Source organism: Squalius cephalus, assembly GCF_949319135.1.
Source record: "Squalius cephalus genome assembly, chromosome: 11".
NCBI classification, from domain to species: Eukaryota; Metazoa; Chordata; class Actinopteri; order Cypriniformes; family Leuciscidae; genus Squalius; species Squalius cephalus.
Window position 1 is genome coordinate 35,219,528 of NC_137132.1, and position 25,813 is coordinate 35,245,340.

A 25,813-nucleotide genomic window follows, 5' to 3' on the forward strand; every position below is an offset into this window, starting at 1 on the left:
CAAAATGAAAATACACAACAGCAACCCATCAAAGTCTAGAACTCTTGATTAGTTTGATTGCATGATAGCCCAATTAATGAATTACAAACTGTCTGAATATTTATCCTACGGAAGGCAGGCTACACTAATAAACAAGGTTTGCAAAGTGGTGAAATGGCTCTCTGGGCCCTACCACCTTGGCGAGGACTTGCTGGGACCCCAGGGGTACATATGCCTCAAACGAGTCATACGGTTTCGCCATCTAAAGGCAGTGCCTATGCTGAAAGTAGACCGATTCAGAGGAAAAAAATCAAAGGATAATTCAAGAAAGAAATATGTGAAATCCTTCACGGTTTTTTTTTTTTCTCCGACGCCTGGCCGGGGGTCTATGCCTCAATGTCTCCACAGGATTAACTCCTCCTGCTGCAGATCGTGTCCAGCTACATCGAGTGCATGCAACCTTGGCACAGACAGCAAAGCACTTTCCGGTTTTCTGCCAACTCATTTTTTTCTCGAAAACCTGGAGGACACAGGAGCTCGTATTTTGGTACCATCGATAAGTCTGCCCACCCCATTCTTTCAGTAGATGCTCTCATACATCATGGTGGAATTGGCCATATGTGAACCCTAAAGCTCTAAGATACCCTATCCCTAAACTTATTGAGCTGTTGCATCAATCATTGTGTCCAGCAAGGTTTGCAGTGGCGAGATGGCTCGCTGGGCCCTACCACCTTGGTGATAGCTCGCTGGAACCCGAGGTGTACATATGCCTTGTGCAGGCCAGCAGGCTTGTGCTTGCTAAGGCAGCACATATACTAAAATTGGATCGATACAGAGAAGATTAGCATGGCCCCTGCGAAAGGATGACACGCAAATCCGTGAAGCGCTCCATATTTTTGCGGCTGTGATCAAGCCTGCTTCACTGGACTTGATTCATCCCCTCATGCCACTCTTTATTTTCATTCTTGTTCTCCTGTGTCAAGAACTGGTGCATCTCCAATGTCTCTAGGGCACTCTCAGTTTTCCTGAGGTTGAGTCACAGAACATCACTGGAACAGAACAATACATCCACACAGAGCAAACTTGAGCTAAAATAAACTTCTACTTATGATTAGTTTTCACATTTTGATCATATAGTAACCAGCGGTGCTGTAAATACCTAAAGAGTTACATATGCCAAGTAGGCATACGTGTAAATGGCTACGTGTGGTGTGATTGAACTTCAAGACCCTAGGCACAGTTGCCAGTTGTCTAGCAATCATGAGAACAGCAAAATGAAAATACACAACAGCAACCCATCAAAGTCTAGAACTCTTGATTAGTTTGATTGCATGATAGCCCAATTAATGAATTACAAACTGTCTGAATATTTATCCTACGGAAGGCAGGCTACACTAATAAACAAGGTTTGCAAAGTGGTGAAATGGCTCTCTGGGCCCTACCACCTTGGCGAGGACTTGCTGGGACCCCAGGGGTACATATGCCTCAAACGAGTCATACGGTTTCGCCATCTAAAGGCAGTGCCTATGCTGAAAGTAGACCGATTCAGAGGAAAAAAATCAAAGGATAATTCAAGAAAGAAATATGTGAAATCCTTCACGTTTTTTTTTTTTTCTCCGACGCCTGGCCGGGGGTCTATGCCTCAATGTCTCCACAGGATTAACTCCTCCTGCTGCAGATCGTGTCCAGCTACATCGAGTGCATGCAACCTTGGCACAGACAGCAAAGCACTTTCCGGTTTTCTGCCAACTCATTTTTTTCTCGAAAACCTGGAGGACACAGGAGCTCGTATTTTGGTACCATCGATAAGTCTGCCCACCCCATTCTTTCAGTAGATGCTCTCATACATCATGGTGGAATTGGCCATATGTGAACCCTAAAGCTCTAAGATACCCTATCCCTAAACTTATTGAGCTGTTGCATCAATCATTGTGTCCAGCAAGGTTTGCAGTGGCGAGATGGCTCGCTGGGCCCTACCACCTTGGTGATAGCTCGCTGGAACCCGAGGTGTACATATGCCTTGTGCAGGCCAGCAGGCTTGTGCTTGCTAAGGCAGCACATATACTAAAATTGGATCGATACAGAGAAGATTAGCATGGCCCCTGCGAAAGGATGACACGCAAATCCGTGAAGCGCTCCATATTTTTGCGGCTGTGATCAAGCCTGCTTCACTGGACTTGATTCATCCCCTCATGCCACTCTTTATTTTCATTCTTGTTCTCCTGTGTCAAGAACTGGTGCATCTCCAATGTCTCTAGGGCACTCTCAGTTTTCCTGAGGTTGAGTCACAGAACATCACTGGAACAGAACAATACATCCACACAGAGCAAACTTGAGCTAAAATAAACTTCTACTTATGATTAGTTTTCACATTTTGATCATATAGTAACCAGCGGTGCTGTAAATACATAAAGAGTTACATATGCCAAGTAGGCATACGTGTAAATGGCTACGTGTGGTGTGATTGAACTTCAAGACCCTAGGCACAGTTGCCAGTTGTCTAGCAATCATGAGAACAGCAAAATGAAAATACACAACAGCAACCCATCAAAGTCTAGAACTCTTGATTAGTTTGATTGCATGATAGCCCAATTAATGAATTACAAACTGTCTGAATATTTATCCTACGGAAGGCAGGCTACACTAATAAACAAGGTTTGCAAAGTGGTGAAATGGCTCTCTGGGCCCTACCACCTTGGCGAGGACTTGCTGGGACCCCAGGGGTACATATGCCTCAAACGAGTCATACGGTTTCGCCATCTAAAGGCAGTGCCTATTAGTTTGATTGCATGATAGCCCAATTAATGAATTACAAACTGTCTGAATATTTATCCTACGGAAGGCAGGCTACACTAATAAACAAGGTTTGCAAAGTGGTGAAATGGCTCTCTGGGCCCTACCACCTTGGCGAGGACTTGCTGGGACCCCAGGGGTACATATGCCTCAAACGAGTCATACGGTTTCGCCATCTAAAGGCAGTGCCTATGCTGAAAGTAGACCGATTCAGAGGAAAAAAATCAAAGGATAATTCAAGAAAGAAATATGTGAAATCCTTCACGTTTTTTTTTTTTTCTCCGACGCCTGGCCGGGGGTCTATGCCTCAATGTCTCCACAGGATTAACTCCTCCTGCTGCAGATCGTGTCCAGCTACATCGAGTGCATGCAACCTTGGCACAGACAGCAAAGCACTTTCCGGTTTTCTGCCAACTCATTTTTTTCTCGAAAACCTGGAGGACACAGGAGCTCGTATTTTGGTACCATCGATAAGTCTGCCCACCCCATTCTTTCAGTAGATGCTCTCATACATCATGGTGGAATTGGCCATATGTGAACCCTAAAGCTCTAAGATACCCTATCCCTAAACTTATTGAGCTGTTGCATCAATCATTGTGTCCAGCAAGGTTTGCAGTGGCGAGATGGCTCGCTGGGCCCTACCACCTTGGTGATAGCTCGCTGGAACCTGAGGTGTACATATGCCTTGTGCAGGCCAGCAGGCTTGTGCTTGCTAAGGCAGCACATATACTAAAATTGGATCGATACAGAGAAGATTAGCATGGCCCCTGCGAAAGGATGACACGCAAATCCGTGAAGCGCTCCATATTTTTGCGGCTGTGATCAAGCCTGCTTCACTGGACTTGATTCATCCCCTCATGCCACTCTTTATTTTCATTCTTGTTCTCCTGTGTCAAGAACTGGTGCATCTCCAATGTCTCTAGGGCACTCTCAGTTTTCCTGAGGTTGAGTCACAGAACATCACTGGAACAGAACAATACATCCACACAGAGCAAACTTGAGCTAAAATAAACTTCTACTTATGATTAGTTTTCACATTTTGATCATATAGTAACCAGCGGTGCTGTAAATACCTAAAGAGTTACATATGCCAAGTAGGCATACGTGTAAATGGCTACGTGTGGTGTGATTGAACTTCAAGACCCTAGGCACAGTTGCCAGTTGTCTAGCAATCATGAGAACAGCAAAATGAAAATACACAACAGCAACCCATCAAAGTCTAGAACTCTTGATTAGTTTGATTGCATGATAGCCCAATTAATGAATTACAAACTGTCTGAATATTTATCCTACGGAAGGCAGGCTACACTAATAAACAAGGTTTGCAAAGTGGTGAAATGGCTCTCTGGGCCCTACCACCTTGGCGAGGACTTGCTGGGACCCCAGGGGTACATATGCCTCAAACGAGTCATACGGTTTCGCCATCTAAAGGCAGTGCCTATGCTGAAAGTAGACCGATTCAGAGGAAAAAAATCAAAGGATAATTCAAGAAAGAAATATGTGAAATCCTTCACGTTTTTTTTTTTTTCTCCGACGCCTGGCCGGGGGTCTATGCCTCAATGTCTCCACAGGATTAACTCCTCCTGCTGCAGATCGTGTCCAGCTACATCGAGTGCATGCAACCTTGGCACAGACAGCAAAGCACTTTCCGGTTTTCTGCCAACTCATTTTTTTCTCGAAAACCTGGAGGACACAGGAGCTCGTATTTTGGTACCATCGATAAGTCTGCCCACCCCATTCTTTCAGTAGATGCTCTCATACATCATGGTGGAATTGGCCATATGTGAACCCTAAAGCTCTAAGATACCCTATCCCTAAACTTATTGAGCTGTTGCATCAATCATTGTGTCCAGCAAGGTTTGCAGTGGCGAGATGGCTCGCTGGGCCCTACCACCTTGGTGATAGCTCGCTGGAACCCGAGGTGTACATATGCCTTGTGCAGGCCAGCAGGCTTGTGCTTGCTAAGGCAGCACATATACTAAAATTGGATCGATACAGAGAAGATTAGCATGGCCCCTGCGAAAGGATGACACGCAAATCCGTGAAGCGCTCCATATTTTTGCGGCTGTGATCAAGCCTGCTTCACTGGACTTGATTCATCCCCTCATGCCACTCTTTATTTTCATTCTTGTTCTCCTGTGTCAAGAACTGGTGCATCTCCAATGTCTCTAGGGCACTCTCAGTTTTCCTGAGGTTGAGTCACAGAACATCACTGGAACAGAACAATACATCCACACAGAGCAAACTTGAGCTAAAATAAACTTCTACTTATGATTAGTTTTCACATTTTGATCATATAGTAACCAGCGGTGCTGTAAATACATAAAGAGTTACATATGCCAAGTAGGCATACGTGTAAATGGCTACGTGTGGTGTGATTGAACTTCAAGACCCTAGGCACAGTTGCCAGTTGTCTAGCAATCATGAGAACAGCAAAATGAAAATACACAACAGCAACCCATCAAAGTCTAGAACTCTTGATTAGTTTGATTGCATGATAGCCCAATTAATGAATTACAAACTGTCTGAATATTTATCCTACGGAAGGCAGGCTACACTAATAAACAAGGTTTGCAAAGTGGTGAAATGGCTCTCTGGGCCCTACCACCTTGGCGAGGACTTGCTGGGACCCCAGGGGTACATATGCCTCAAACGAGTCATACGGTTTCGCCATCTAAAGGCAGTGCCTATGCTGAAAGTAGACCGATTCAGAGGAAAAAAATCAAAGGATAATTCAAGAAAGAAATATGTGAAATCCTTCACGTTTTTTTTTTTTTCTCCGACGCCTGGCCGGGGGTCTATGCCTCAATGTCTCCACAGGATTAACTCCTCCTGCTGCAGATCGTGTCCAGCTACATCGAGTGCATGCAACCTTGGCACAGACAGCAAAGCACTTTCCGGTTTTCTGCCAACTCATTTTTTTCTCGAAAACCTGGAGGACACAGGAGCTCGTATTTTGGTACCATCGATAAGTCTGCCCACCCCATTCTTTCAGTAGATGCTCTCATACATCATGGTGGAATTGGCCATATGTGAACCCTAAAGCTCTAAGATACCCTATCCCTAAACTTATTGAGCTGTTGCATCAATCATTGTGTCCAGCAAGGTTTGCAGTGGCGAGATGGCTCGCTGGGCCCTACCACCTTGGTGATAGCTCGCTGGAACCCGAGGTGTACATATGCCTTGTGCAGGCCAGCAGGCTTGTGCTTGCTAAGGCAGCACATATACTAAAATTGGATCGATACAGAGAAGATTAGCATGGCCCCTGCGAAAGGATGACACGCAAATCCGTGAAGCGCTCCATATTTTTGCGGCTGTGATCAAGCCTGCTTCACTGGACTTGATTCATCCCCTCATGCCACTCTTTATTTTCATTCTTGTTCTCCTGTGTCAAGAACTGGTGCATCTCCAATGTCTCTAGGGCACTCTCAGTTTTCCTGAGGTTGAGTCACAGAACATCACTGGAACAGAACAATACATCCACACAGAGCAAACTTGAGCTAAAATAAACTTCTACTTATGATTAGTTTTCACATTTTGATCATATAGTAACCAGCGGTGCTGTAAATACCTAAAGAGTTACATATGCCAAGTAGGCATACGTGTAAATGGCTACGTGTGGTGTGATTGAACTTCAAGACCCTAGGCACAGTTGCCAGTTGTCTAGCAATCATGAGAACAGCAAAATGAAAATACACAACAGCAACCCATCAAAGTCTAGAACTCTTGATTAGTTTGATTGCATGATAGCCCAATTAATGAATTACAAACTGTCTGAATATTTATCCTACGGAAGGCAGGCTACACTAATAAACAAGGTTTGCAAAGTGGTGAAATGGCTCTCTGGGCCCTACCACCTTGGCGAGGACTTGCTGGGACCCCAGGGGTACATATGCCTCAAACGAGTCATACGGTTTCGCCATCTAAAGGCAGTGCCTATGCTGAAAGTAGACCGATTCAGAGGAAAAAAATCAAAGGATAATTCAAGAAAGAAATATGTGAAATCCTTCACGTTTTTTTTTTTTTCTCCGACGCCTGGCCGGGGGTCTATGCCTCAATGTCTCCACAGGATTAACTCCTCCTGCTGCAGATCGTGTCCAGCTACATCGAGTGCATGCAACCTTGGCACAGACAGCAAAGCACTTTCCGGTTTTCTGCCAACTCATTTTTTTCTCGAAAACCTGGAGGACACAGGAGCTCGTATTTTGGTACCATCGATAAGTCTGCCCACCCCATTCTTTCAGTAGATGCTCTCATACATCATGGTGGAATTGGCCATATGTGAACCCTAAAGCTCTAAGATACCCTATCCCTAAACTTATTGAGCTGTTGCATCAATCATTGTGTCCAGCAAGGTTTGCAGTGGCGAGATGGCTCGCTGGGCCCTACCACCTTGGTGATAGCTCGCTGGAACCCGAGGTGTACATATGCCTTGTGCAGGCCAGCAGGCTTGTGCTTGCTAAGGCAGCACATATACTAAAATTGGATCGATACAGAGAAGATTAGCATGGCCCCTGCGAAAGGATGACACGCAAATCCGTGAAGCGCTCCATATTTTTGCGGCTGTGATCAAGCCTGCTTCACTGGACTTGATTCATCCCCTCATGCCACTCTTTATTTTCATTCTTGTTCTCCTGTGTCAAGAACTGGTGCATCTCCAATGTCTCTAGGGCACTCTCAGTTTTCCTGAGGTTGAGTCACAGAACATCACTGGAACAGAACAATACATCCACACAGAGCAAACTTGAGCTAAAATAAACTTCTACTTATGATTAGTTTTCACATTTTGATCATATAGTAACCAGCGGTGCTGTAAATACCTAAAGAGTTACATATGCCAAGTAGGCATACGTGTAAATGGCTACGTGTGGTGTGATTGAACTTCAAGACCCTAGGCACAGTTGCCAGTTGTCTAGCAATCATGAGAACAGCAAAATGAAAATACACAACAGCAACCCATCAAAGTCTAGAACTCTTGATTAGTTTGATTGCATGATAGCCCAATTAATGAATTACAAACTGTCTGAATATTTATCCTACGGAAGGCAGGCTACACTAATAAACAAGGTTTGCAAAGTGGTGAAATGGCTCTCTGGGCCCTACCACCTTGGCGAGGACTTGCTGGGACCCCAGGGGTACATATGCCTCAAACGAGTCATACGGTTTCGCCATCTAAAGGCAGTGCCTATGCTGAAAGTAGACCGATTCAGAGGAAAAAAATCAAAGGATAATTCAAGAAAGAAATATGTGAAATCCTTCACGTTTTTTTTTTTTTCTCCGACGCCTGGCCGGGGGTCTATGCCTCAATGTCTCCACAGGATTAACTCCTCCTGCTGCAGATCGTGTCCAGCTACATCGAGTGCATGCAACCTTGGCACAGACAGCAAAGCACTTTCCGGTTTTCTGCCAACTCATTTTTTTCTCGAAAACCTGGAGGACACAGGAGCTCGTATTTTGGTACCATCGATAAGTCTGCCCACCCCATTCTTTCAGTAGATGCTCTCATACATCATGGTGGAATTGGCCATATGTGAACCCTAAAGCTCTAAGATACCCTATCCCTAAACTTATTGAGCTGTTGCATCAATCATTGTGTCCAGCAAGGTTTGCAGTGGCGAGATGGCTCGCTGGGCCCTACCACCTTGGTGATAGCTCGCTGGAACCCGAGGTGTACATATGCCTTGTGCAGGCCAGCAGGCTTGTGCTTGCTAAGGCAGCACATATACTAAAATTGGATCGATACAGAGAAGATTAGCATGGCCCCTGCGAAAGGATGACACGCAAATCCGTGAAGCGCTCCATATTTTTGCGGCTGTGATCAAGCCTGCTTCACTGGACTTGATTCATCCCCTCATGCCACTCTTTATTTTCATTCTTGTTCTCCTGTGTCAAGAACTGGTGCATCTCCAATGTCTCTAGGGCACTCTCAGTTTTCCTGAGGTTGAGTCACAGAACATCACTGGAACAGAACAATACATCCACACAGAGCAAACTTGAGCTAAAATAAACTTCTACTTATGATTAGTTTTCACATTTTGATCATATAGTAACCAGCGGTGCTGTAAATACCTAAAGAGTTACATATGCCAAGTAGGCATACGTGTAAATGGCTACGTGTGGTGTGATTGAACTTCAAGACCCTAGGCACAGTTGCCAGTTGTCTAGCAATCATGAGAACAGCAAAATGAAAATACACAACAGCAACCCATCAAAGTCTAGAACTCTTGATTAGTTTGATTGCATGATAGCCCAATTAATGAATTACAAACTGTCTGAATATTTATCCTACGGAAGGCAGGCTACACTAATAAACAAGGTTTGCAAAGTGGTGAAATGGCTCTCTGGGCCCTACCACCTTGGCGAGGACTTGCTGGGACCCCAGGGGTACATATGCCTCAAACGAGTCATACGGTTTCGCCATCTAAAGGCAGTGCCTATGCTGAAAGTAGACCGATTCAGAGGAAAAAAATCAAAGGATAATTCAAGAAAGAAATTTGTGAAATCCTTCACGTTTTTTTTTTTTTCTCCGACGCCTGGCCGGGGGTCTATGCCTCAATGTCTCCACAGGATTAACTCCTCCTGCTGCAGATCGTGTCCAGCTACATCGAGTGCATGCAACCTTGGCACAGACAGCAAAGCACTTTCCGGTTTTCTGCCAACTCATTTTTTTCTCGAAAACCTGGAGGACACAGGAGCTCGTATTTTGGTACCATCGATAAGTCTGCCCACCCCATTCTTTCAGTAGATGCTCTCATACATCATGGTGGAATTGGCCATATGTGAACCCTAAAGCTCTAAGATACCCTATCCCTAAACTTATTGAGCTGTTGCATCAATCATTGTGTCCAGCAAGGTTTGCAGTGGCGAGATGGCTCGCTGGGCCCTACCACCTTGGTGATAGCTCGCTGGAACCCGAGGTGTACATATGCCTTGTGCAGGCCAGCAGGCTTGTGCTTGCTAAGGCAGCACATATACTAAAATTGGATCGATACAGAGAAGATTAGCATGGCCCCTGCGAAAGGATGACACGCAAATCCGTGAAGCGCTCCATATTTTTGCGGCTGTGATCAAGCCTGCTTCACTGGACTTGATTCATCCCCTCATGCCACTCTTTATTTTCATTCTTGTTCTCCTGTGTCAAGAACTGGTGCATCTCCAATGTCTCTAGGGCACTCTCAGTTTTCCTGAGGTTGAGTCACAGAACATCACTGGAACAGAACAATACATCCACACAGAGCAAACTTGAGCTAAAATAAACTTCTACTTATGATTAGTTTTCACATTTTGATCATATAGTAACCAGCGGTGCTGTAAATACCTAAAGAGTTACATATGCCAAGTAGGCATACGTGTAAATGGCTACGTGTGGTGTGATTGAACTTCAAGACCCTAGGCACAGTTGCCAGTTGTCTAGCAATCATGAGAACAGCAAAATGAAAATACACAACAGCAACCCATCAAAGTCTAGAACTCTTGATTAGTTTGATTGCATGATAGCCCAATTAATGAATTACAAACTGTCTGAATATTTATCCTACGGAAGGCAGGCTACACTAATAAACAAGGTTTGCAAAGTGGTGAAATGGCTCTCTGGGCCCTACCACCTTGGCGAGGACTTGCTGGGACCCCAGGGGTACATATGCCTCAAACGAATCATACGGTTTCGCCATCTAAAGGCAGTGCCTATGCTGAAAGTAGACCGATTCAGAGGAAAAAAATCAAAGGATAATTCAAGAAAGAAATTTGTGAAATCCTTCACGTTTTTTTTTTTTTCTCCGACGCCTGGCCGGGGGTCTATGCCTCAATGTCTCCACAGGATTAACTCCTCCTGCTGCAGATCGTGTCCAGCTACATCGAGTGCATGCAACCTTGGCACAGACAGCAAAGCACTTTCCGGTTTTCTGCCAACTCATTTTTTTCTCGAAAACCTGGAGGACACAGGAGCTCGTATTTTGGTACCATCGATAAGTCTGCCCACCCCATTCTTTCAGTAGATGCTCTCATACATCATGGTGGAATTGGCCATATGTGAACCCTAAAGCTCTAAGATACCCTATCCCTAAACTTATTGAGCTGTTGCATCAATCATTGTGTCCAGCAAGGTTTGCAGTGGCGAGATGGCTCGCTGGGCCCTACCACCTTGGTGATAGCTCGCTGGAACCCGAGGTGTACATATGCCTTGTGCAGGCCAGCAGGCTTGTGCTTGCTAAGGCAGCACATATACTAAAATTGGATCGATACAGAGAAGATTAGCATGGCCCCTGCGAAAGGATGACACGCAAATCCGTGAAGCGCTCCATATTTTTGCGGCTGTGATCAAGCCTGCTTCACTGGACTTGATTCATCCCCTCATGCCACTCTTTATTTTCATTCTTGTTCTCCTGTGTCAAGAACTGGTGCATCTCCAATGTCTCTAGGGCACTCTCAGTTTTCCTGAGGTTGAGTCACAGAACATCACTGGAACAGAACAATACATCCACACAGAGCAAACTTGAGCTAAAATAAACTTCTACTTATGATTAGTTTTCACATTTTGATCATATAGTAACCAGCGGTGCTGTAAATACCTAAAGAGTTACATATGCCAAGTAGGCATACGTGTAAATGGCTACGTGTGGTGTGATTGAACTTCAAGACCCTAGGCACAGTTGCCAGTTGTCTAGCAATCATGAGAACAGCAAAATGAAAATACACAACAGCAACCCATCAAAGTCTAGAACTCTTGATTAGTTTGATTGCATGATAGCCCAATTAATGAATTACAAACTGTCTGAATATTTATCCTACGGAAGGCAGGCTACACTAATAAACAAGGTTTGCAAAGTGGTGAAATGGCTCTCTGGGCCCTACCACCTTGGCGAGGACTTGCTGGGACCCCAGGGGTACATATGCCTCAAACGAGTCATACGGTTTCGCCATCTAAAGGCAGTGCCTATGCTGAAAGTAGACCGATTCAGAGGAAAAAAATCAAAGGATAATTCAAGAAAGAAATATGTGAAATCCTTCACGTTTTTTTTTTTTTCTCCGACGCCTGGCCGGGGGTCTATGCCTCAATGTCTCCACAGGATTAACTCCTCCTGCTGCAGATCGTGTCCAGCTACATCGAGTGCATGCAACCTTGGCACAGACAGCAAAGCACTTTCCGGTTTTCTGCCAACTCATTTTTTTCTCGAAAACCTGGAGGACACAGGAGCTCGTATTTTGGTACCATCGATAAGTCTGCCCACCCCATTCTTTCAGTAGATGCTCTCATACATCATGGTGGAATTGGCCATATGTGAACCCTAAAGCTCTAAGATACCCTATCCCTAAACTTATTGAGCTGTTGCATCAATCATTGTGTCCAGCAAGGTTTGCAGTGGCGAGATGGCTCGCTGGGCCCTACCACCTTGGTGATAGCTCGCTGGAACCCGAGGTGTACATATGCCTTGTGCAGGCCAGCAGGCTTGTGCTTGCTAAGGCAGCACATATACTAAAATTGGATCGATACAGAGAAGATTAGCATGGCCCCTGCGAAAGGATGACACGCAAATCCGTGAAGCGCTCCATATTTTTGCGGCTGTGATCAAGCCTGCTTCACTGGACTTGATTCATCCCCTCATGCCACTCTTTATTTTCATTCTTGTTCTCCTGTGTCAAGAACTGGTGCATCTCCAATGTCTCTAGGGCACTCTCAGTTTTCCTGAGGTTGAGTCACAGAACATCACTGGAACAGAACAATACATCCACACAGAGCAAACTTGAGCTAAAATAAACTTCTACTTATGATTAGTTTTCACATTTTGATCATATAGTAACCAGCGGTGCTGTAAATACCTAAAGAGTTACATATGCCAAGTAGGCATACGTGTAAATGGCTACGTGTGGTGTGATTGAACTTCAAGACCCTAGGCACAGTTGCCAGTTGTCTAGCAATCATGAGAACAGCAAAATGAAAATACACAACAGCAACCCATCAAAGTCTAGAACTCTTGATTAGTTTGATTGCATGATAGCCCAATTAATGAATTACAAACTGTCTGAATATTTATCCTACGGAAGGCAGGCTACACTAATAAACAAGGTTTGCAAAGTGGTGAAATGGCTCTCTGGGCCCTACCACCTTGGCGAGGACTTGCTGGGACCCCAGGGGTACATATGCCTCAAACGAGTCATACGGTTTCGCCATCTAAAGGCAGTGCCTATGCTGAAAGTAGACCGATTCAGAGGAAAAAGATCAAAGGATAATTCAAGAAAGAAATTTGTGAAATCCTTCACGTTTTTTTTTTTTTCTCCGACGCCTGGCCGGGGGTCTATGCCTCAATGTCTCCACAGGATTAACTCCTCCTGCTGCAGATCGTGTCCAGCTACATCGAGTGCATGCAACCTTGGCACAGACAGCAAAGCACTTTCCGGTTTTCTGCCAACTCATTTTTTTCTCGAAAACCTGGAGGACACAGGAGCTCGTATTTTGGTACCATCGATAAGTCTGCCCACCCCATTCTTTCAGTAGATGCTCTCATACATCATGGTGGAATTGGCCATATGTGAACCCTAAAGCTCTAAGATACCCTATCCCTAAACTTATTGAGCTGTTGCATCAATCATTGTGTCCAGCAAGGTTTGCAGTGGCGAGATGGCTCGCTGGGCCCTACCACCTTGGTGATAGCTCGCTGGAACCCGAGGTGTACATATGCCTTGTGCAGGCCAGCAGGCTTGTGCTTGCTAAGGCAGCACATATACTAAAATTGGATCGATACAGAGAAGATTAGCATGGCCCCTGCGAAAGGATGACACGCAAATCCGTGAAGCGCTCCATATTTTTGCGGCTGTGATCAAGCCTGCTTCACTGGACTTGATTCATCCCCTCATGCCACTCTTTATTTTCATTCTTGTTCTCCTGTGTCAAGAACTGGTGCATCTCCAATGTCTCTAGGGCACTCTCAGTTTTCCTGAGGTTGAGTCACAGAACATCACTGGAACAGAACAATACATCCACGCAGAGCAAACTTGAGCTAAAATAAACTTCTACTTATGATTAGTTTTCACATTTTGATCATATAGTAACCAGCGGTGCTGTAAATACCTAAAGAGTTACATATGCCAAGTAGGCATACGTGTAAATGGCTACGTGTGGTGTGATTGAACTTCAAGACCCTAGGCACAGTTGCCAGTTGTCTAGCAATCATGAGAACAGCAAAATGAAAATACACAACAGCAACCCATCAAAGTCTAGAACTCTTGATTAGTTTGATTGCATGATAGCCCAATTAATGAATTACAAACTGTCTGAATATTTATCCTACGGAAGGCAGGCTACACTAATAAACAAGGTTTGCAAAGTGGTGAAATGGCTCTCTGGGCCCTACCACCTTGGCGAGGACTTGCTGGGACCCCAGGGGTACATATGCCTCAAACGAGTCATACGGTTTCGCCATCTAAAGGCAGTGCCTATGCTGAAAGTAGACCGATTCAGAGGAAAAAAATCAAAGGATAATTCAAGAAAGAAATATGTGAAATCCTTCACGTTTTTTTTTTTTCTCCGACGCCTGGCCGGGGGTCTATGCCTCAATGTCTCCACAGGATTAACTCCTCCTGCTGCAGATCGTGTCCAGCTACATCGAGTGCATGCAACCTTGGCACAGACAGCAAAGCACTTTCCGGTTTTCTGCCAACTCATTTTTTTCTCGAAAACCTGGAGGACACAGGAGCTCGTATTTTGGTACCATCGATAAGTCTGCCCACCCCATTCTTTCAGTAGATGCTCTCATACATCATGGTGGAATTGGCCATATGTGAACCCTAAAGCTCTAAGATACCCTATCCCTAAACTTATTGAGCTGTTGCATCAATCATTGTGTCCAGCAAGGTTTGCAGTGGCGAGATGGCTCGCTGGGCCCTACCACCTTGGTGATAGCTCGCTGGAACCCGAGGTGTACATATGCCTTGTGCAGGCCAGCAGGCTTGTGCTTGCTAAGGCAGCACATATACTAAAATTGGATCGATACAGAGAAGATTAGCATGGCCCCTGCGAAAGGATGACACGCAAATCCGTGAAGCGCTCCATATTTTTGCGGCTGTGATCAAGCCTGCTTCACTGGACTTGATTCATCCCCTCATGCCACTCTTTATTTTCATTCTTGTTCTCCTGTGTCAAGAACTGGTGCATCTCCAATGTCTCTAGGGCACTCTCAGTTTTCCTGAGGTTGAGTCACAGAACATCACTGGAACAGAACAATACATCCACACAGAGCAAACTTGAGCTAAAATAAACTTCTACTTATGATTAGTTTTCACATTTTGATCATATAGTAACCAGCGGTGCTGTAAATACCTAAAGAGTTACATATGCCAAGTAGGCATACGTGTAAATGGCTACGTGTGGTGTGATTGAACTTCAAGACCCTAGGCACAGTTGCCAGTTGTCTAGCAATCATGAGAACAGCAAAATGAAAATACACAACAGCAACCCATCAAAGTCTAGAACTCTTGATTAGTTTGATTGCATGATAGCCCAATTAATGAATTACAAACTGTCTGAATATTTATCCTACGGAAGGCAGGCTACACTAATAAACAAGGTTTGCAAAGTGGTGAAATGGCTCTCTGGGCCCTACCACCTTGGCGAGGACTTGCTGGGACCCCAGGGGTACATATGCCTCAAACGAGTCATACGGTTTCGCCATCTAAAGGCAGTGCCTATGCTGAAAGTAGACCGATTCAGAGGAAAAAAATCAAAGGATAATTCAAGAAAGAAATATGTGAAATCCTTCACGTTTTTTTTTTTTTCTCCGACGCCTGGCCGGGGGTCTATGCCTCAATGTCTCCACAGGATTAACTCCTCCTGCTGCAGATCGTGTCCAGCTACATCGAGTGCATGCAACCTTGGCACAGACAGCAAAGCACTTTCCGGTTTTCTGCCAACTCATTTTTTTCTCGAAAACCTGGAGGACACAGGAGCTCGTATTTTGGTACCATCGATAAGTCTGCCCACCCCATTCTTTCAGTAGATGCTCTCATACATCATGGTGGAATTGGCCATATGTGAACCCTAAAGCTCTAAGATACCCTATCCCTAAACTTATTGAGCTGTTGCATCAATCATTGTGTCCAGCAAGGTTTGCAGTGGCGAGATGGCTCGCTGGGCCCTACCACCTTGGTGATAGCTCGCTGGAACCCGAGGTGTACATATGCCTTGTGCAGGCCAGCAGGCTTGTGCTTGCTAAGGCAGCACATATACTAAAATTGGATCGATACAGAGAAGATTAGCATGGCCCCTGCGAAAGGATGACACGCAAATCCGTGAAGCGCTCCATATTTTTGCGGCTGTGATCAAGCCTGCTTCACTGGACTTGATTCATCCCCTCATGCCACTCTTTATTTTCATTCTTGTTCTCCTGTGTCAAGAACTGGTGCATCTCCAATGTCTCTAGGGCACTCTCAGTTTTCCTGAGGTTGAGTCACAGAACATCACTGGAACAGAACAATACATCCACACAGAGCAAACTTGAGCTAAAATAAACTTCTACTTATGATTAGTTTTCACATTTTGATCATATAGTAACCAGCGGTGCTGTAAATACCTAAAGAGTTACATATGCCAAGTAGGCATACGTGTAAATGGCTACGTGTGGTGTGATTGAACTTCAAGACCCTAGGCACAGTTGCCAGTTGTCTAGCAATCATGAGAACAGCAAAATGAAAATACACAACAGCAACCCATCAAAGTCTAGAACTCTTGATTAGTTTGATTGCATGATAGCCCAATTAATGAATTACAAACTGTCTGAATATTTATCCTACGGAAGGCAGGCTACACTAATAAACAAGGTTTGCAAAGTGGTGAAATGGCTCTCTGGGCCCTACCACCTTGGCGAGGACTTGCTGGGACCCCAGGGGTACATATGCCTCAAACGAGTCATACGGTTTCGCCATCTAAAGGCAGTGCCTATGCTGAAAGTAGACCGATTCAGAGGAAAAAAATCAAAGGATAATTCAAGAAAGAAATATGTGAAATCCTTCACGTTTTTTTTTTTTTCTCCGACGCCTGGCCGGGGGTCTATGCCTCAATGTCTCCACAGGATTAACTCCTCCTGCTGCAGATCGTGTCCAGCTACATCGAGTGCATGCAACCTTGGCACAGACAGCAAAGCACTTTCCGGTTTTCTGCCAACTCATTTTTTTCTCGAAAACCTGGAGGACACAGGAGCTCGTATTTTGGTACCATCGATAAGTCTGCCCACCCCATTCTTTCAGTAGATGCTCTCATACATCATGGTGGAATTGGCCATATGTGAACCCTAAAGCTCTAAGATACCCTATCCCTAAACTTATTGAGCTGTTGCATCAATCATTGTGTCCAGCAAGGTTTGCAGTGGCGAGATGGCTCGCTGGGCCCTACCACCTTGGTGATAGCTCGCTGGAACCCGAGGTGTACATATGCCTTGTGCAGGCCAGCAGGCTTGTGCTTGCTAAGGCAGCACATATACTAAAATTGGATCGATACAGAGAAGATTAGCATGGCCCCTGCGAAAGGATGACACGCAAATCCGTGAAGCGCTCCATATTTTTGCGGCTGTGATCAAGCCTGCTTCACTGGACTTGATTCATCCCCTCATGCCACTCTTTATTTTCATTCTTGTTCTCCTGTGTCAAGAACTGGTGCATCTCCAATGTCTCTAGGGCACTCTCAGTTTTCCTGAGGTTGAGTCACAGAACATCACTGGAACAGAACAATACATCCACACAGAGCAAACTTGAGCTAAAATAAACTTCTACTTATGATTAGTTTTCACATTTTGATCATATAGTAACCAGCGGTGCTGTAAATACCTAAAGAGTTACATATGCCAAGTAGGCATACGTGTAAATGGCTACGTGTGGTGTGATTGAACTTCAAGACCCTAGGCACAGTTGCCAGTTGTCTAGCAATCATGAGAACAGCAAAATGAAAATACACAACAGCAACCCATCAAAGTCTAGAACTCTTGATTAGTTTGATTGCATGATAGCCCAATTAATGAATTACAAACTGTCTGAATATTTATCCTACGGAAGGCAGGCTACACTAATAAACAAGGTTTGCAAAGTGGTGAAATGGCTCTCTGGGCCCTACCACCTTGGCGAGGACTTGCTGGGACCCCAGGGGTACATATGCCTCAAACGAGTCATACGGTTTCGCCATCTAAAGGCAGTGCCTATGCTGAAAGTAGACCGATTCAGAGGAAAAAAATCAAAGGATAATTCAAGAAAGAAATATGTGAAATCCTTCACGTTTTTTTTTTTTCTCCGACGCCTGGCCGGGGGTCTATGCCTCAATGTCTCCACAGGATTAACTCCTCCTGCTGCAGATCGTGTCCAGCTACATCGAGTGCATGCAACCTTGGCACAGACAGCAAAGCACTTTCCGGTTTTCTGCCAACTCATTTTTTTCTCGAAAACCTGGAGGACACAGGAGCTCGTATTTTGGTACCATCGATAAGTCTGCCCACCCCATTCTTTCAGTAGATGCTCTCATACATCATGGTGGAATTGGCCATATGTGAACCCTAAAGCTCTAAGATACCCTATCCCTAAACTTATTGAGCTGTTGCATCAATCATTGTGTCCAGCAAGGTTTGCAGTGGCGAGATGGCTCGCTGGGCCCTACCACCTTGGTGATAGCTCGCTGGAACCCGAGGTGTACATATGCCTTGTGCAGGCCAGCAGGCTTGTGCTTGCTAAGGCAGCACATATACTAAAATTGGATCGATACAGAGAAGATTAGCATGGCCCCTGCGAAAGGATGACACGCAAATCCGTGAAGCGCTCCATATTTTTGCGGCTGTGATCAAGCCTGCTTCACTGGACTTGATTCATCCCCTCATGCCACTCTTTATTTTCATTCTTGTTCTCCTGTGTCAAGAACTGGTGCATCTCCAATGTCTCTAGGGCACTCTCAGTTTTCCTGAGGTTGAGTCACAGAACATCACTGGAACAGAACAATACATCCACACAGAGCAAACTTGAGCTAAAATAAACTTCTACTTATGATTAGTTTTCACATTTTGATCATATAGTAACCAGCGGTGCTGTAAATACCTAAAGAGTTACATATGCCAAGTAGGCATACGTGTAAATGGCTACGTGTGGTGTGATTGAACTTCAAGACCCTAGGCACAGTTGCCAGTTGTCTAGCAATCATGAGAACAGCAAAATGAAAATACACAACAGCAACCCATCAAAGTCTAGAACTCTTGATTAGTTTGATTGCATGATAGCCCAATTAATGAATTACAAACTGTCTGAATATTTATCCTACGGAAGGCAGGCTACACTAATAAACAAGGTTTGCAAAGTGGTGAAATGGCTCTCTGGGCCCTACCACCTTGGCGAGGACTTGCTGGGACCCCAGGGGTACATATGCCTCAAACGAGTCATACGGTTTCGCCATCTAAAGGCAGTGCCTATGCTGAAAGTAGACCGATTCAGAGGAAAAAAATCAAAGGATAATTCAAGAAAGAAATATGTGAAATCCTTCACGTTTTTTTTTTTTCTCCGACGCCTGGCCGGGGGTCTATGCCTCAATGTCTCCACAGGATTAACTCCTCCTGCTGCAGATCGTGTCCAGCTACATCGAGTGCATGCAACCTTGGCACAGACAGCAAAGCACTTTCCGGTTTTCTGCCAACTCATTTTTTTCTCGAAAACCTGGAGGACACAGGAGCTCGTATTTTGGTACCATCGATAAGTCTGCCCACCCCATTCTTTCAGTAGATGCTCTCATACATCATGGTGGAATTGGCCATATGTGAACCCTAAAGCTCTAAGATACCCTATCCCTAAACTTATTGAGCTGTTGCATCAATCATTGTGTCCAGCAAGGTTTGCAGTGGCGAGATGGCTCGCTGGGCCCTACCACCTTGGTGATAGCTCGCTGGAACCCGAGGTGTACATATGCCTTGTGCAGGCCAGCAGGCTTGTGCTTGCTAAGGCAGCACATATACTAAAATTGGATCGATACAGAGAAGATTAGCATGGCCCCTGCGAAAGGATGACACGCAAATCCGTGAAGCGCTCCATATTTTTGCGGCTGTGATCAAGCCTGCTTCACTGGACTTGATTCATCCCCTCATGCCACTCTTTATTTTCATTCTTGTTCTCCTGTGTCAAGAACTGGTGCATCTCCAATGTCTCTAGGGCACTCTCAGTTTTCCTGAGGTTGAGTCACAGAACATCACTGGAACAGAACAATACATCCACACAGAGCAAACTTGAGCTAAAATAAACTTCTACTTATGATTAGTTTTCACATTTTGATCATATAGTAACCAGCGGTGCTGTAAATACCTAAAGAGTTACATATGCCAAGTAGGCATACGTGTAAATGGCTACGTGTGGTGTGATTGAACTTCAAGACCCTAGGCACAGTTGCCAGTTGTCTAGCAATCATGAGAACAGCAAAATGAAAATACACAACAGCAACCCATCAAAGTCTAGAACTCTTGATTAGTTTGATTGCATGATAGCCCAATTAATGAATTACAAACTGTCTGAATATTTATCCTACGGAAGGCAGGCTACACTAATAAACAAGGTTTGCAAAGTGATGAAATGGCTCTCTGGGCCCTACCACCTTGGCGAGGACTTGCTGGGACCCCAGGGGTACATATGCCTCAAACGAGTCATACGGTTTCGCCATCTAAAGGCAGTGCCTATGCTGAAAGTAGACCGATTCAGAGGAAAAAAATCAAAGGATAATTCAAGAAAGAAATATGTGAAATCCTTCACGTTTTTTTTTTTTTTCTCCGACGCCTGGCCGGGGGTCTATGCCTCAATGTCTCCACAGGATTAACTCCTCCTGCTGCAGATCGTGTCCAGCTACATCGAGTGCATGCAACCTTGGCACAGACAGCAAAGCACTTTCCGGTTTTCTGCCAACTCATTTTTTTCTCGAAAACCTGGAGGACACAGGAGCTCGTATTTTGGTACCATCGATAAGTCTGCCCACCCCATTCTTTCAGTAGATGCTCTCATACATCATGGTGGAATTGGCCATATGTGAACCCTAAAGCTCTAAGATACCCTATCCCTAAACTTATTGAGCTGTTGCATCAATCATTGTGTCCAGCAAGGTTTGCAGTGGCGAGATGGCTCGCTGGGCCCTACCACCTTGGTGATAGCTCGCTGGAACCCGAGGTGTACATATGCCTTGTGCAGGCCAGCAGGCTTGTGCTTGCTAAGGCAGCACATATACTAAAATTGGATCGATACAGAGAAGATTAGCATGGCCCCTGCGAAAGGATGACACGCAAATCCGTGAAGCGCTCCATATTTTTGCGGCTGTGATCAAGCCTGCTTCACTGGACTTGATTCATCCCCTCATGCCACTCTTTATTTTCATTCTTGTTCTCCTGTGTCAAGAACTGGTGCATCTCCAATGTCTCTAGGGCACTCTCAGTTTTCCTGAGGTTGAGTCACAGAACATCACTGGAACAGAACAATACATCCACACAGAGCAAACTTGAGCTAAAATAAACTTCTACTTATGATTAGTTTTCACATTTTGATCATATAGTAACCAGCGGTGCTGTAAATACCTAAAGAGTTACATATGCCAAGTAGGCATACGTGTAAATGGCTACGTGTGGTGTGATTGAACTTCAAGACCCTAGGCACAGTTGCCAGTTGTCTAGCAATCATGAGAACAGCAAAATGAAAATACACAACAGCAACCCATCAAAGTCTAGAACTCTTGATTAGTTTGATTGCATGATAGCCCAATTAATGAATTACAAACTGTCTGAATATTTATCCTACGGAAGGCAGGCTACACTAATAAACAAGGTTTGCAAAGTGGTGAAATGGCTCTCTGGGCCCTACCACCTTGGCGAGGACTTGCTGGGACCCCAGGGGTACATATGCCTCAAACGAGTCATACGGTTTCGCCATCTAAAGGCAGTGCCTATGCTGAAAGTAGACCGATTCAGAGGAAAAAAATCAAAGGATAATTCAAGAAAGAAATATGTGAAATCCTTCACGTTTTTTTTTTTTCTCCGACGCCTGGCCGGGGGTCTATGCCTCAATGTCTCCACAGGATTAACTCCTCCTGCTGCAGATCGTGTCCAGCTACATCGAGTGCATGCAACCTTGGCACAGACAGCAAAGCACTTTCCGGTTTTCTGCCAACTCATTTTTTTCTCGAAAACCTGGAGGACACAGGAGCTCGTATTTTGGTACCATCGATAAGTCTGCCCACCCCATTCTTTCAGTAGATGCTCTCATACATCATGGTGGAATTGGCCATATGTGAACCCTAAAGCTCTAAGATACCCTATCCCTAAACTTATTGAGCTGTTGCATCAATCATTGTGTCCAGCAAGGTTTGCAGTGGCGAGATGGCTCGCTGGGCCCTACCACCTTGGTGATAGCTCGCTGGAACCCGAGGTGTACATATGCCTTGTGCAGGCCAGCAGGCTTGTGCTTGCTAAGGCAGCACATATACTAAAATTGGATCGATACAGAGAAGATTAGCATGGCCCCTGCGAAAGGATGACACGCAAATCCGTGAAGCGCTCCATATTTTTGCGGCTGTGATCAAGCCTGCTTCACTGGACTTGATTCATCCCCTCATGCCACTCTTTATTTTCATTCTTGTTCTCCTGTGTCAAGAACTGGTGCATCTCCAATGTCTCTAGGGCACTCTCAGTTTTCCTGAGGTTGAGTCACAGAACATCACTGGAACAGAACAATACATCCACACAGAGCAAACTTGAGCTAAAATAAACTTCTACTTATGATTAGTTTTCACATTTTGATCATATAGTAACCAGCGGTGCTGTAAATACCTAAAGAGTTACATATGCCAAGTAGGCATACGTGTAAATGGCTACGTGTGGTGTGATTGAACTTCAAGACCCTAGGCACAGTTGCCAGTTGTCTAGCAATCATGAGAACAGCAAAATGAAAATACACAACAGCAACCCATCAAAGTCTAGAACTCTTGATTAGTTTGATTGCATGATAGCCCAATTAATGAATTACAAACTGTCTGAATATTTATCCTACGGAAGGCAGGCTACACTAATAAACAAGGTTTGCAAAGTGGTGAAATGGCTCTCTGGGCCCTACCACCTTGGCGAGGACTTGCTGGGACCCCAGGGGTACATATGCCTCAAACGAGTCATACGGTTTCGCCATCTAAAGGCAGTGCCTATGCTGAAAGTAGACCGATTCAGAGGAAAAAAATCAAAGGATAATTCAAGAAAGAAATATGTGAAATCCTTCACGTTTTTTTTTTTTTTCTCCGACGCCTGGCCGGGGGTCTATGCCTCAATGTCTCCACAGGATTAACTCCTCCTGCTGCAGATCGTGTCCAGCTACATCGAGTGCATGCAACCTTGGCACAGACAGCAAAGCACTTTCCGGTTTTCTGCCAACTCATTTTTTTCTCGAAAACCTGGAGGACACAGGAGCTCGTATTTTGGTACCATCGATAAGTCTGCCCACCCCATTCTTTCAGTAGATGCTCTCATACATCATGGTGGAATTGGCCATATGTGAACCCTAAAGCTCTAAGATACCCTATCCCTAAACTTATTGAGCTGTTGCATCAATCATTGTGTCCAGCAAGGTTTGCAGTGGCGAGATGGCTCGCTGGGCCCTACCACCTTGGTGATAGCTCGCTGGAACCCGAGGTGTACATATGCCTTGTGCAGGCCAGCAGGCTTGTGCTTGCTAAGGCAGCACATATACTAAAATTGGATCGATACAGAGAAGATTAGCATGGCCCCTGCGAAAGGATGACACGCAAATCCGTGAAGCGCTCCATATTTTTGCGGCTGTGATCAAGCCTGCTTCACTGGACTTGATTCATCCCCTCATGCCACTCTTTATTTTCATTCTTGTTCTCCTGTGTCAAGAACTGGTGCATCTCCAATGTCTCTAGGGCACTCTCAGTTTTCCTGAGGTTGAGTCACAGAACATCACTGGAACAGAACAATACATCCACACAGAGCAAACTTGAGCTAAAATAAACTTCTACTTATGATTAGTTTTCACATTTTGATCATATAGTAACCAGCGGTGCTGTAAATACCTAAAGAGTTACATATGCCAAGTAGGCATACGTGTAAATGGCTACGTGTGGTGTGATTGAACTTCAAGACCCTAGGCACAGTTGCCAGTTGTCTAGCAATCATGAGAACAGCAAAATGAAAATACACAACAGCAACCCATCAAAGTCTAGAACTCTTGATTAGTTTGATTGCATGATAGCCCAATTAATGAATTACAAACTGTCTGAATATTTATCCTACGGAAGGCAGGCTACACTAATAAACAAGGTTTGCAAAGTGGTGAAATGGCTCTCTGGGCCCTACCACCTTGGCGAGGACTTGCTGGGACCCCAGGGGTACATATGCCTCAAACGAGTCATACGGTTTCGCCATCTAAAGGCAGTGCCTATGCTGAAAGTAGACCGATTCAGAGGAAAAAAATCAAAGGATAATTCAAGAAAGAAATATGTGAAATCCTTCACGTTTTTTTTTTTTTCTCCGACGCCTGGCCGGGGGTCTATGCCTCAATGTCTCCACAGGATTAACTCCTCCTGCTGCAGATCGTGTCCAGCTACATCGAGTGCATGCAACCTTGGCACAGACAGCAAAGCACTTTCCGGTTTTCTGCCAACTCATTTTTTTCTCGAAAACCTGGAGGACACAGGAGCTCGTATTTTGGTACCATCGATAAGTCTGCCCACCCCATTCTTTCAGTAGATGCTCTCATACATCATGGTGGAATTGGCCATATGTGAACCCTAAAGCTCTAAGATACCCTATCCCTAAACTTATTGAGCTGTTGCATCAATCATTGTGTCCAGCAAGGTTTGCAGTGGCGAGATGGCTCGCTGGGCCCTACCACCTTGGTGATAGCTCGCTGGAACCCGAGGTGTACATATGCCTTGTGCAGGCCAGCAGGCTTGTGCTTGCTAAGGCAGCACATATACTAAAATTGGATCGATACAGAGAAGATTAGCATGGCCCCTGCGAAAGGATGACACGCAAATCCGTGAAGCGCTCCATATTTTTGCGGCTGTGATCAAGCCTGCTTCACTGGACTTGATTCATCCCCTCATGCCACTCTTTATTTTCATTCTTGTTCTCCTGTGTCAAGAACTGGTGCATCTCCAATGTCTCTAGGGCACTCTCAGTTTTCCTGAGGTTGAGTCACAGAACATCACTGGAACAGAACAATACATCCACACAGAGCAAACTTGAGCTAAAATAAACTTCTACTTATGATTAGTTTTCACATTTTGATCATATAGTAACCAGCGGTGCTGTAAATACCTAAAGAGTTACATATGCCAAGTAGGCATACGTGTAAATGGCTACGTGTGGTGTGATTGAACTTCAAGACCCTAGGCACAGTTGCCAGTTGTCTAGCAATCATGAGAACAGCAAAATGAAAATACACAACAGCAACCCATCAAAGTCTAGAACTCTTGATTAGTTTGATTGCATGATAGCCCAATTAATGAATTACAAACTGTCTGAATATTTATCCTACGGAAGGCAGGCTACACTAATAAACAAGGTTTGCAAAGTGGTGAAATGGCTCTCTGGGCCCTACCACCTTGGCGAGGACTTGCTGGGACCCCAGGGGTACATATGCCTCAAACGAGTCATACGGTTTCGCCATCTAAAGGCAGTGCCTATGCTGAAAGTAGACCGATTCAGAGGAAAAAAATCAAAGGATAATTCAAGAAAGAAATATGTGAAATCCTTCACGTTTTTTTTTTTTCTCCGACGCCTGGCCGGGGGTCTATGCCTCAATGTCTCCACAGGATTAACTCCTCCTGCTGCAGATCGTGTCCAGCTACATCGAGTGCATGCAACCTTGGCACAGACAGCAAAGCACTTTCCGGTTTTCTGCCAACTCATTTTTTTCTCGAAAACCTGGAGGACACAGGAGCTCGTATTTTGGTACCATCGATAAGTCTGCCCACCCCATTCTTTCAGTAGATGCTCTCATACATCATGGTGGAATTGGCCATATGTGAACCCTAAAGCTCTAAGATACCCTA